The 14,414-nt window shown below is 40.4% G+C and overlaps 1 long non-coding RNA gene across 1 annotated transcript in view; it reads right to left on the bottom strand.

Moving 5' to 3' along the window:
• The window catches only part of LOC107189422, a 167,149-nt gene that overhangs the window by 24,626 nt on the left and 128,109 nt on the right, over window positions 1-14,414 (bottom strand). The window contains exon 3 of the long non-coding RNA XR_001516233.1: window positions 7,426-7,540. This is a non-coding gene — a long non-coding RNA (uncharacterized LOC107189422). The remainder of the gene's footprint in view (window positions 1-7,425; window positions 7,541-14,414) is intronic.

Raw genomic sequence — 14,414 nt, 5'->3', positions numbered from 1 at the left:
GGGGAGGTTGGTACAGGTGGCAGAAGGGTAGGAGAAAATGAGACAAAGAGGGCATAAGCCTTCCACAGGGCGGTCCGCGTGACGGAGACACAGCGGATTAGACGGGGGGATGACTCCAAGCGTCAGCTCTCTCCCCAGGAAACGGAGGGGGGGGGGTAATGGCGGAAGTCATAAAATAATTTAACCTACTTTAAGAAGAAAATTAACAGAATAGCGAAAGTCTTTAAGATTCTCCCGCAACTCGGTTTCTCCTCACCCCATTCCACGTTCTCGCGCGGCTGTTCTCACCCTCTTTCTCCTTCATCCCCCTCCCCTTGCACCATCCTCTTTCTCTTCTTCCATCTGCCAGCGTCTACGACATTTTCTCTCCATTCTTCCTCTCTTACTCTCTTATTCATTGAGCCAGAGGCCGCCCCTCCACCCACTCTCTCGCTGGTTTCTTCATTGACTCTTTCTTTCCACTACGCGAGCGTACTACACACCGTTCGCTCTCTCTTTTTCTTCCTCGTTGACTCGTGATGCTTGCTCCTTGCGCCGCCGTCTTATTTGGCTCCGAGCGCCCGCGACCGAGAGCTTCCTTTGCCGCGCGCGGCGTGCCTCTGTTTTTTCTCTAATTATGAATGAAAACGCTTCCACCACCTCGCTCAACCAGGGCCCCGTACACCCTTCCCGCCAACCCCCTCCCCGTTCGCCAAGGCTTTTCCCGTCCGACGAGACGGCACTTTAAGTTTCAACGGAGTAACTTCTTGCGCGCCTTCTTTTTCTTCGGGACACTTTCGTCGAGCAGAAGCCTTCTGGCCTGGTTACCAGACGGTAAATTGTATTGTTTCCATCCTCCCAACGCCCCACCGCGCGACGCTTACACCGTTTGATCTCGTTTCTACGGGCGGATTAACTTGTTGTTCGACGTTCCAGGTTTTGTTCGTGGAATAGCGTTCCTTTTCGACTGGTTGGCTCGTGACTCGGATGGATTTCTGGTTTGTTTAATGAGGAACGGGGTGGACTGAGACAGGCTATTGGTGGGATTGAATGGGTATTGTTGCGAGTGAATTGAGAAATAAGTCATCGTTCGATGGTCTTGTACGAGTAGCAATTGAAATGTCAGTGGATATCTGGTGACGCTGAGAAATTTTTGGAAACGTTTTGTAGCTAGTTTCTGCAGATTTTTATGTGAAATAAAAATTTCTAAAGTGATTCGTAGAGATAAGAATGAAATTTGATGTTTCGTTCTTCTCTCGAGTATCTTGTTGGCTTAAGAATAATATACAGAAGTCGTTGTGGCTGATGAAAGGTTTTATCGTTTATCGTATTTTACAGAATCCCACAGATTATAAATAAATAAAAGTGGCAGTCTACTGATAATGATGTGGAAACTTTCTGAAGGATGTATTACAAAGTCAGATAATAATCTTTCATGGTGAAACTGCGATATTGTGAGATTTGAATTCATTGGACCCTTTTCTAAGGGAAATGAAATTAGGGGTATCAATATGTGATCCACTATTTTATTTTTAATTACGATACGATGTATTCAAAATTAAAAATATTTCTCTTACCATTTGTAGAGTAACGATGATCTAGGGTGTCAATAAATCATTACGAATATAAGCGAACCAACGAAAATCCTTGATTTCATAGAAACGAATACTGATTTCGTCAAGAAACAGTGGATTACTGATTGGTACATCTCATACAGGATGTTTCTGAAGTAAGTATGTGACTCTACATGCAAAAATAAGTCGAAATTTTACAATAATATTTTTCGTAGGATGCTTCGTTTTTTCAAGATAATCAATTTTCAAAATTCATCCAACGCGTACGTATTCCTAGATAATAAGTAGAAACAGAATGCACTGAACAGACGCTTCAACCAATTCCTATTCAACTGCATGCGCATCTACTAGATTTTCAAATTCAATTTTCTCGAAAATGAAATATCGTGGGAAAAAATGTCATTCTACATTTTCGATTTATTTTTGCATGTAGAATCATATCCTTTCAAGCTTTACTACCATTTCGGAGATACCATGTATAAACTACCGTTGATGAATATTCGGGCACCTATTTTTTATATCAAAAAAATGTGATATGTTCTGTACAAATTCTATATTCAGCCTACATTTATTACTTCATAGTAGCATAAACGTTGTTCATCGAGCTTTACCCTTAGGCTGTCTAGAGTATCCCTTCTGTGACTTTAATAAAATTCGAAATTCCTTGATTGAAATTTTTAGCCAAAAAGGTCTTCCTTTATGAATTAATTCAGCAATCTCGTAATACCTTCTAACATTCACTGCATATTCCATAAGTGTCGTAACACTTATAAGCGAGTGTATACGATTAATGTCCATTTCTTGAAAGTTTACCCGTAAATGTTCATAATTAATTAACACTAACCGTACCGACCGCCGTTCAAATGACCGGTTTTAAATATGGTACAAATAGTATAAAGGGTGTAACAAAATTGTTGGAGGACCCGGAAATGGGAGACTCGTGAGGTGATTTGGAACAACTTTTTCCTTAACAAAAATGTTATCCGAGGCTTCGTTAACGAGTTATTAACGAAAAACTCCGACCAATCACAGGGCGTGTCTGCCAGCCGAGTTCCCGCGGTAACATTGGCTACCAATCGCAGCGCGTATCGCATCGCGCTCTGATTGGTCGGGGTTTTTCGTTAATATCTCGTTAACACAGCCTCGGATAACATTTTCGCTAAGGAAAAACTTGTTTCAAATCACCTCACGAGTCTCAAATTTCCGGGTCCTCCAACATTTTTGTTACACCCTCTATAAAAGTCTCGGTAGCGTTAGTGTTAATTACACAATCCTGAAACGGTCTATGCGCATTTCACCCGACCTCGACGAATAAAGGAAAACAAACCGTGTCGGGACGAAGAATAACAATCATTAATCCGCGAACGAAGTTGCCATTAGTCGAAAATTCGGTGAAAACACGCGACGCTTTATTTCCTCCCCGAGTGGGCGCTGGTTTCGTTGTGCTCCGGCTGACCTACTCCCGTTCCTTTTTTCTCTCTCTCCTCTAATTATGAATGAAAACTTCGGCAAGTGTTGCGACGGGGGATGAAATAGGGGTTGGGGGGGAGGGCACACACCAGGGAACGAACTCTTTGCGGCCTCCTCTCTTCTTTCATCCGTGTCGCGCCGACTCGGCTAGTAGTACTTTTAGTTTTCCTACCTAACCTTCCACCCACGCCCCCCTTCACCCCCCAGGAAAACTCTCTTTCTACCAAGAGGGGTGTGGGGGGCGGGGAAACCCCATTATCGTAAAGTTTGACGTTCGTTGTCGCGGCGACGAGCGTGCCGTTTTGCCGTAGACAGTTCGTTTTCATTTTATTTCGTCGGATGAAACGGGGCCGGCTTAAAACTCTCGTATATAGGTGCGTGAGCGAACGCGGGGGAGGAAAGAATGTTTCGCGACATTTATCCATTGTCGTCGCGGGGACGGGTTTTCTGTTATTCCACGCTGGAAAGACTTGCGAAGAGTTTTATCAGATTGTATGGGGAATTCGATGGGAAAGTGGGTCGTGGATCACCATTGCAAAACGTTTTGATATGGGTGATTCCTTGAATTCATTTTTCGGAGCACATAATATAACAAACATAATATCTCCAGTTACGAATCCTTAGTTTAACCTTACCAGCTGAAGTAATTGTCAAATAATCATTCGAAACTCGATTGAGAAGAAGACGAAGTCATTATTAATTGGGTTAGAATAACTTTACAATTTGGAAAATAAACATTCAAAGTGGACATATAGTTCTCACTGTTGAGGATTATAAGCCTTATGGAATTATTTTCCCAACATTTTGCAAGCATTGCTACTGACTTCACGAGGCAGTCGAAAGACGTACTGACACTGTCGTATTTTAATTGATTTAGAAAGAACGAGGCGTGACAATGAAGTTTCGAGAATAATCCCATTCAACAGTTACAAAATTATTCTCGAAACTTTATTGTCACAGCTTGTTCTCTCTAAACAATCAAAATACAACACAATCAGATCCATCAAACAGTTATTGACTAATGTTAATAAATTGCCGAAGATGAAAATCCATCTTCTAATTTTCCTATACAATGAAGACCTATATCGTCCTCTGCTATTAATTCGACTAATACCACCAATGTTCGATATTTCCACACATACAGTACAAAGTTAATCAAATTGTTTCAAAGAACGCAGAAAACACAGAGCTTAAAAGAAAATAGACGCACAGATCCTCGCCGAAGGCACATCGTTCTTTGATCGAAGGACGAACGGTTACAGGAGCGATTCTTCCGCGAAACTGGTTGTAGGGGCAGGGCCGTGCCTCGAATCAAACGTGAATTCATATAAGCCGCTTATTAAAAGCAAGTGCATCGCCTCGGCTTCCGCCGCGTCCCGACCCCCGTTAATATGCTTCGCGGGACGTCATACAAGAGGGCGCGCGCCCGCGGAGCACGCGTTTAATTATGGAACGGCTATCATTTCCACGAGCCCTCAAGACGACCGGGAGGAAAATCGCCGGGGCGTCGTTTCCCATTATACGGCTTAAGGTGAAGTGTACCTACGGGGGTTTGTTCCCTGTCTGCTCCCTAACGAACCGCGCCACCGCTGCTGCGACCCCTCCCCCCCCCTTGCGGAAACAACGCACGTTGCCGTCGCGCAAATTAGCTGTCTCCGATCAACTATCCTTCTGTTCGATGCACGATACTGATTCCGTGAATATTTTTCGCGAGATTGCTCGTACGAGCGATACAGTAAATCCTCGATGAGTGTTCGAAGACACTGAATATTAAATATTTCATAAACTAATGGCCGTATGCGGCTTAAACAAATGTCATTGGCTTCACACGTTCAAACTCTAGGACTGTGCTAAACTTCATTTATTAAAAAATATGCTTTGATGGACGTTGCTACACATGTAATATCTACACATAGGGAAAGATTGCTGAATTTGGACCATCGCCTAGGTTGGTCCACTAAGAATTTGTCATGTGTAAGCAATTACATAAATGACTTGTTAATGCAGTCACTACTGTCATACACATATTCCCTATCATACGGCGTAAATTGCTTACATATGAGACGTTACAGTTGTGGTCTAATCTAGAACCCCTTTTTCCCCTGTGACACAAATGGTGAACCACTCCCTGAACTCAAGAAACTGTAGACAATTGCACGAGTTCATGAAAAGTAAGGGCGTTTTTTTTATAATAAAAAATAAGAATAACAATATGTGGCTTGATGTGATTTTTTTTTTATCACAGAATCTACTGATACAAAGAAGAACAAGAATCATCGACACGATTTTGTACAGTCGCCTTGGAAAGTAAGTTAAAGCTCCTGAATGTTGAATTTAGGAAGAATGATGAACTTGTTTGAATTTAGGAATAATGATAAATTTATTTGAATTTAGGAAGATCGATAAATGTCGTATTGCTATGAGACGAAACGTTCTTGTGTTCCTTGTTTCATTTATTGGAGATTCATTAGTGCGTTTAGTATTCATTTTAACAGCGTCTTGGCAAATATATAATATTAAATATAGTTGGTTATTAACTTATTTTCCATGACGACTGTATGTAGGTCCACATAAAGTTCAGACATTTCGTTACACCTTGCGTACTTGTGTAAAATCAGAAAATATATTTATAATAAAGTTATGAAACAGTTTCGTGTAATATTTTTCAAGATTTTATGAATAATCTATGAAACAGAATTCCTTTGTCATGTTCAAACGATAGCTATCTACTATTGATCAGGGTCATGAGATTTAATGAATTTGATACTGTGCTTTGTGGTCATCACAGACCCTCCCCAAAAACTTGAAATATAAATTATATTGTTTTATAATGGTCGCCAAAATGACTTTTCTCCACTTAGACCGGCGATTATTTTTTCGACCACTTTGAATTATTTTCTCGCATTTAAAAGGCACCTGATTGACTAATTAGCGAAGTTATTTGAATCTCTGTAATTGAATGGAGACGACTGTGGTCATTTGAAACCTTGAAAAAACTTGAAATATAAATAAGAATGTTTTATAATGGTCGCCAAAATGACTTTTGTCTACTTAGATCGGCGATTATTTTTTCGACCACTTTGAATTATTTTCTCGCATTTAAAAGGCACCTGATTGACTAATTAGCGAAGTTATTTGAACCTCTGTAATAGAATGGAGACGACTGTGGTCATCTTAAACCTTTTCCAACAATTTGAAATATAAATGATAATCTTTCATGATGGCAAAATGATTTCCGTCCAGCTAAATCGTCTTTTCTCGACCACTTTGTAATCGCTTGCCTGCCTTTAAATGGCGCCTCATCGTCTAATTAGCAAAGTTATCGGAATCTCAGTAATAGACCGGAGCCGAATGAGCGTCAAGGCCCAAGAATTCGCTGTTATTACGCCGGGGATCGCGTCGCGTTAAAATCTTACCCGGCGTCCGGGAACCATTGGGGGTTGAATATTTTACGAGCGTGTCGTAGGGAGGAGGCTCTGAACAAACCTGAAACCCAGTTTAACACGACGACCAGCAAAGTTTAAAACTATCGTCGTTAGATTCGAATTAATAGAATCGTTCGTTTCCTGTTTTTCGTTCAAACGATCGGAGAAAAATAGACGTTCGAAAATCCAAACTGGGATATCCATAGTGCATTTTGGGCAAGTTGAATCTTGTGAATTAATTAGACCCTGGTTATTTTTGAGGGATTGGGAGCTCGGTCGAGCGGCAGCTGGATGAACAGGCAACAGTGGCGTTGAATTAATGAGGAATTTTCGAATTCGATTGTTTTTGATTCTTTGGGGTCAGGGAGGATTTTGGAGAGGTCGTTGTAATGGCAATTGAATACTAACTTCATGATTCTCTTATTCTTCAACACCTTTTGTTGGGTCGAAAATGGTGCTCAAGGTGAATAACATGCAGAAATAATAGGATAAATTACGATTCGACTTGCTCGAACATTCTTGGTAGAATTCTTCACCATTTCGTTGATATTATATAATGATTTATATCAACGAAATGGTAATATCCACTACATGAAAATCGGTCGAATGATAATAAAGAAAATTGTTAACGTGACAAGTAGACTGCAGATTTTAATGTAAATTCAGATTTTATGCAGACTAAGATAATAAGAGAAACACTCAACTAAAATTGTCTGAAGTAGTCTTCTATGTTTCATTCAGCAGTATTACACGATACATGCATAAAATCCACAGTCTAGAGGTGATATTCTGCTTATAGTATCTTCGAGAATTAATAATTCGCAATTATAGAAACGTCGTTCGAAAATACAATAAGCTGAACCGATCCATTATCCCGTAAAGACGTTCAGCCACGCTCGACAGTAATCGATCCTACGGAAATCGAATATCGTCTCCCGTCGCGTAACCGTGATTTTAAACAAGAGAAGCTTACTTACGTCGATTAATAACGTTCCTAGCGATGATTCCATCGATTCACCGATCGAAGAGTCGTTCCTGGGATCGAGATTCGTCAAAAGTGGTCCGCCAATCGATTTAATTAGCCGTGCAGATCTGTAAAACGGGAAGCAGCACGATGAGAATGGTTAACGACGTTATCCGACCCTTCTGACGATAGTCGATAAACGAGAATCACCTCCGTCTAATTCCCATTTTCACCCACAACCCACCCTCGATTGCTTGTTCGCGGGAATTTCAGAAGAAGTCGGAAATTGCGTATTTCGTGGCGAGGGAACGGTGGGTGAAAGAAACATCCTCTCTACTATTCTATACTCGCTTTCGCTTAAGCTTCATAACACTTCAAAGAGATATGTGTATACTTGCGTTTAGTTCAATCGCTCCTTTTCATGAGCTTTACGATACACTATTCCCTTCAATGATGGAAAATTGGGCTCTGAACTTTATGCGTTCATAGCAATTAGTAGATAGTCAATAATTAGTAAAATAGTGTATTGTTTGAATAATAGAATTATAGTTTGTTTCATAGGAAAATATAATATTAAATTGTTAAAGCCCTGTTTGTAAGGAAGAATAGACAAATTAACTTTTTAATGCTTCACTGCGTTGCTTAAGTATTCTTCTAACACTAAGATTATCTACCTAAGCAGTCGAAATGACGGATTCCATGAACTATTGTAAAAGTGAATCAATTGTTGGAACAGTGCAAATTATAAGATTTTTTTGCAACTTCTATTACGATATATAGATTAAATATCAGATATAATTAGGACTATCGAACTCGACAAAATAACGGATTTCAGATATTTTATTTACAATTACTGGAATCCTAAAGATATTTTTATCGGAATTTACATTACCCTTTAATTTAAAACACATTCAACGCTGGTAGTTGTAGTGTTAATGAATATTTAAATTATTCAATTCAACCAGGCAATCGATAAATTAAAAATTCCATGTATTTAAACCATACATGTACCTACTTTCTAAAAAACGATCGCATAAAATTATTGTTACTAAGGTTTAGTAAATATCGCATTTTATTTCTATAAAAATATCCCACTTTAGTTATTATCAAATAAGTCATTAACCTTCACCAGGTTAGAATAGAGAAGAGCCTCAAAGTCTCTCAGTACAGAATAGCTGATACCAATAATTCTAAAACATTTTACTTCTTTTAATTCACTGTATTTATTTCGCGAAATAGTAAAGTTAAAATTTCTATTATTTATGATATATACATTATTATATTGTGCATTATGAATCAATAAAAACGATGCAAATATCTAGACCCGTTTCCAATCCTTTTACCAAAACCCTAGAAAGTATCCTATACATAGAACCACCCCTAGCGACCCAAGTGAACCAAAAAAATTATTTCTCCCAATAATCGCCACACACGTAACAACGCTAAGGTCAAAATCAACCCAGACACCATCACCAGTCAAGCACCCAGAACCGTCAAGTTATCAATGACAACCATACCACCACGATTCTTCTCCACAATTAATTTCCCGGTCGCGTAACCTGTTACCGTTCAACCCTCAACCTCGACGACGTCGGTGGTTCTCGAGGTCAAGAATGTAAATGAAACTCCCCAGGAACAAGTATGCAGCGTCGCCAGAAAAAAAACAGGCTTGGTCTCCGCACCTGTATCTTTCTCCACGTGCAATCCATAATAGATTCACTTGCCACCGGCCGATAGGAACCTGTTTCTCACCCTCCACCCCCTTGTACACACGTCTATGTGCGCGTCGCGTTTAATCAGATTACGAGGGTGGTTCTAGTGCGCGAAGAAAACTCTCCTTTGTGGGTTGGGGCGGTCGCCAGGCACGGTTTTCAATTTTCGATGATTCCACCGAATTCGGTAACAGTGTTAGGGGGGCTAGAGAGTGTTGGCATCGTGTGCATCCATCCCCCCTTTACCATCCACCCCCCTGCTTGCGGTGGCTCTTCACGGAAGGTATGTATATAGGGTGGCTGCTGCCGGTTCGACGGGGGGCTTAAGATAGCGTGTGTGGGAGTGGGCGTGGCCTTGGGGTGGCCGCTGGCCAATCAGCTGCCGGGGGTTGCTGGCCACCCCCGACCCACGTGGTCCACATCCCCTAACATACATATTGATCTCGTGGTCCTTGCTCCCCCCCCCCTCGACCCTTTTCGCCCTCCGGCCACCCTAGCCAGCACCCATTCGCTTCTACCTCCCTCGTTCGTCCCTCTCGGTGTTTCACCCTACTTTGTTGGACACGTTGCTACCCCCAAGCTCCGTCCTCGTCACCCCCTCCCCCACACCACAGTTCCAGCCTCACCGACGTTCTCACCCCTCGTCGAGAGACCCCCGTCGACGGAGAAGGTCGAGCAGAGCCTGACCAACGTGCAAGGAAATTTCGAAAGTAAGCGGTGTCTGGTTTTTCGCCAGACTTTCCATCCAAGAAGGGGGGTGGGGGCGAGAACGACCGGGGGGTGACGCGCGGGATCTCGTTTCTGCGAGGAGGACACAGAACGGGGGAAATTTTATGCGAACGGGCGAACGGTAAATAGAAAGGATCCCCCGTTCGTTCTCGGGGGTTTTTTCGGGAAATTATTCGGACGAGTGGAATTTTTTGTTCTGTTGCGAACGGGGTGGATATGCTGGAATAGTGGACATGGAAAATTGTATATGTGGTGGAAATGAATGTTTGAGGAAAAAAATTTTGTAGTTAATGGAATGATATGTTTGTTAGTGATATATGTCTGGACTTATTTTTTGGATACAGTGGCGGACAAAGCAGTTATGACTTTTTTCGATTTGTTTCATTTTGATCATTTTTTAACGTGAATTTAAAACTTTAGTATGTGTTTAGTATATATTCTGATGGAGAAGTAAAAGCTGTATAAATTTTAGTATATTTAGGTTTTATGTTGTTGTTAAGAAATAAAAAAATTCAACAAATCGAGAAGGTGGTAACTTTTTTGTCCGCTAGTGTATGTGGTAATGAATTGTAGTGGCACTTTTTTCTCCATTTACTTATACTGGGCTAGACACATTCATTTTTTCTATGGAAAAGGAATGTTTTTTAAACATATGGCCCTTACACAGCCTTTTTAATGTCCAGTCTTGGATTGATTTTTTTAGGATTGTATTTGGTGGGCAAAATTTTGTAGGATGTTCATTGCGGGCAAACTGCACAAAATGGAGGCACAAGTTTGAATCACGAAGAGTGCGTTAGTGAAAGCAAAAGAGCTTATACATTGAGAAATATTGTAATACATTTATCTTGGAAAAGCGTGGAAATCGTCTGACTATTTCAAATTATTTATTGTCTTTCATTCGAAATGACAGATTACGGACTGATGAATTTAACGTTTATGATTATTTGGAAAGGAAATTATTTGCTATTGTTCGTTATAGATGAAATAAGAAAAATAAAGTCACATTCAAATTCATATAGACATAAAATTACATACATTTACTCAAAATGTTTGATTGGAAGAGGAAGTTTGCAAGTTGGAAAAATTAATGTTTGTAAAACTTTGAAAGAAATAAAGAAGTTTTTTTATTCATTCCACGGTGCTTCATTGTATTGCAAGACTTGGTAAGCCTCAAAGTTCTAGTTTTACGGTTTTATACGATGCTCTCGCGTTACAGTTGGGGGAGATTTCGTTTAGCACTTAGTAATTGAGAACCGTTGGCGGCTTAATGGCGCTATAAAGATTCAATTATTGTTCTATTTAAATCTCCCTCGATTAATTCAGGGGTTCTTAAGTCGACTAACCAACTTGCCCCGCATTCTTCTGCTTTGTAAACAACAACGTGAATTATCGAACTAAATTAGACGATGTTATTTATCATCAGCAGATGTTTTTCGCTGTTCCATTTAATATTACAGGATGCTTTTATTTATTTCTTGAAATTTTATAACTAAGAATTCGATGCTGTTGGGATATATTTTGATCTCCAGAATCGTCACATTGCGATAAGCTGGCAATAATCGTATGTACCTATGTTTTCTTTCAAGTAAAAAATTGTTATATCATCGACTTCTCAATCTCGAAATTGTTTTAATTAGAAATTTTACGTCAATAAATTGTAAAAACAATTGCAACCTATTTCAAACGATTCTATGTTACAAAAATGCAATCCTCTACAATATTATTCTACAAATATTATTTACAATAACGATAAATCATGTAAAAATTTTCAAAAATGTAATTCAACTTAACTCATCAATATCTCCCTTTCATTATAGTAAGTTTCACCTCCTTAATCTGACAAACACTACCAATCATCCCAAAGAATCCAACAGCCAAACTAGGCCACACTTCTATTTTCTCAAAAAAAAAAACAAACGAAACTCTACAAAATGTAATGGTTTAATCAAACCATAATTCAATTTCGTACTATAAAAACGACGAATCACGAGTTACGTTACGAAACGAATTCTAAAGGTCTTCGTCCTCGTGGTGCCCGAAAATGGCTGCTCGACAGAGAACTAAGACGCAGTTTTCCTCGGCCCACAGACAAATCCAGCCCTTCGATTTTCCTGAAACATTGATGAACGTCACGTTCGTTGTCAGGTTACCGGTGAAGTCGTACGTTTGCACGTTGGAACCGCGATTCCCCCTTTGCACATCCTCCGTTGTTCCGATCTCTCTCTATATTCGACGTCTTGCCGAACGGTGAAACAATCAATCCCGTCTAATGGAGCCAATTAATCGACCGGAAATAGCCGGCCAGCGGGGCATCGTTTCGGAATTGTCGTTCATCGTGTCCAAAAGAACCCGAGCCTCGTGCAACATTTATCGGATTTGATCCTTGCCCTGGAGGCATGTCGTTGTAACTGGCCTACTTGCGTCTTTCGAACGATGAATAAATTGTATCACGAGATCGAATAATGGCGTTGTAAAGATTCAGGTGATATGGTTTCGCATAGACAGTCTGTGAAAGTATTCCGAGAGACGACTGTGATCATTTTTTGGACGTAGAATTGACTTCGGAGATGAGTCTATTTATAGCGTGAAGTACTTATAAAATCTATAAGTTGCGATGTTTTAATGTAATGATACGTAAGAAGCTTTGAAACAGACTCCTGATTCTCTAGGGGGAAATTCTTATTAATGATGAAATAAGTATACTGTTCTAATGTATATTGTGTTTCATTTGATGGGGGTTACTACTTGCTGAACATTAATTTTACTGTTGTCTATGTAGAAGTGTATGGCTATTTGAAAAAGGATATATACTAACAAAAAAACTAGCACTTCTGTAGAAGTCATTGATGTATTCAAAGATTTCAGGGATTGTTTTATATGAAATTTCTCATTAATAGAGAAATGTTGGACTCCTGTCAATATAGCCAGCTATTAAAAAATGGTACTAACAATATGGTATTAATAATCATAAAAATATACCTTAATTCTCATCCATAATCTAACCTGATAGTATGTTGAACCAATAATAACCAACAAAAATATATTTGCCAAATATCTTCTGAATCACATTTCTTAGCCATACAATCAATCATTATTTATACATCAATACCCGCTAAAATCCTACAAAAACCGTGTAAACAATTCTAAAGCCATAAATTCCTATAATTACGCTTGAACAGTCTTCCATCCAAGATAAAGATAATTACATCCATCCGATTATTTTCTTTAAAACATTATTCCACCCCTTCTATTTCTTCTCAAAAACAGTATTCCACCCCTTAAAACAGTATAAACAATTCTAAATCCACCAGTTCATATAATTACGCTTGAACAATCTTCCATCCAAGATAAAGATAATTACATCCATCCGATCATTTTCTCCAAAACATTATTCCATCCCTTCTATTACTTCTCGAAGACAGTATTCCATCCCCTAAACCCATACAAACAATTCTAAATCCATCAGTTTATATAATTACGCTTGAACAATCTTCCATCCAAGAAAAAGATAATTACATCCATCCGATCATTTTCTCCAAAACATTATTCCATCCCTTCTATTACTTCTCGAAGACAGTATTCCATCCCCTAAACCCATACAAACAATTCTAAATCAGTTCCTACATTAACCATCGAACATTCTTCCACCCAAAGTCAAGACAATTACATCAATCCTTCCAATTCCACCTCCAAACCACTATTCGATCCTCTAAAAACCATCCACAAGGTGTCTCCTCCCTCGAATTCCTCCCCAAAAAAATATCGCAACCCTTCGTCGGGACCTACCTCAAACTCCTGTACACGGCACTCGCGTGAAACGAACGGAGAAAAGGGGTTTCTCTCGCGACGATCCACGCCGTAAAACTCACGATTTCGTTCGTTGGCGGGGTGACGAGAAGGGGTTACGCGTCGACAGGAGGGCAACGGACGAGCCCCGGAGGGGGCCATGGGGGCATCGCTAAAACAAAGGGGCACGCTGCAGGAGCAAGGGAGCCAAATTACAGATTCAAACGGCTGCCTTTTGTCGTCCTTTTTTTCCTGTTTACCTCTTTGTTTCACCGTCGTCGGTATTGTTTCAGCGGAGCGACAGAACGCGACGACGACGACAACGGGGTGGCGGGCGCGGATAGGGGCGGAAGGTCAGGCGTCGCCTTTGTGGGAACTGCCGTAGCTTTGTTATTTCTCCGAGCTTTTTCTCCGTTCGCGAGAAACAGCCCTTCCCCCTCTCTACCCTCGCAGAGCTGGCTGACCCACGCCTCGTGTTCTCTTTTCATCCCCTGTTTTTGTTCTAACGCGATACACACACGAATCTAGAGTCGGTCCTCGTCGACTGACAGCAAACGTCTAGTCGATCGGTAGTTTCATGGACCACGGGACTGAGCCCCGTCCACGTCGACCGCTTTCAATTCCGTGCTGCGATCGCTTCTCATTAGCGCGCGGTGACATGATATACATATACCCCAGATGGTCTACCCTTTGTCTTTGACCACGAGGCTGGAAGCACCGAGAACGATTTTACTGTTCGCGAGGGAGACTCCCTGGGATTTATTTGTAGTCCACG

Source organism: Dufourea novaeangliae, unplaced genomic scaffold (assembly GCF_001272555.1).
Source record: "Dufourea novaeangliae isolate 0120121106 unplaced genomic scaffold, ASM127255v1 scaffold147, whole genome shotgun sequence".
In the NCBI taxonomy this organism is placed as follows: domain Eukaryota; kingdom Metazoa; phylum Arthropoda; class Insecta; order Hymenoptera; family Halictidae; genus Dufourea; species Dufourea novaeangliae.
The sequence above is the reverse complement of the archived record's forward strand: the minus strand, read 5'-3'. Positions and strand labels throughout refer to the sequence as shown.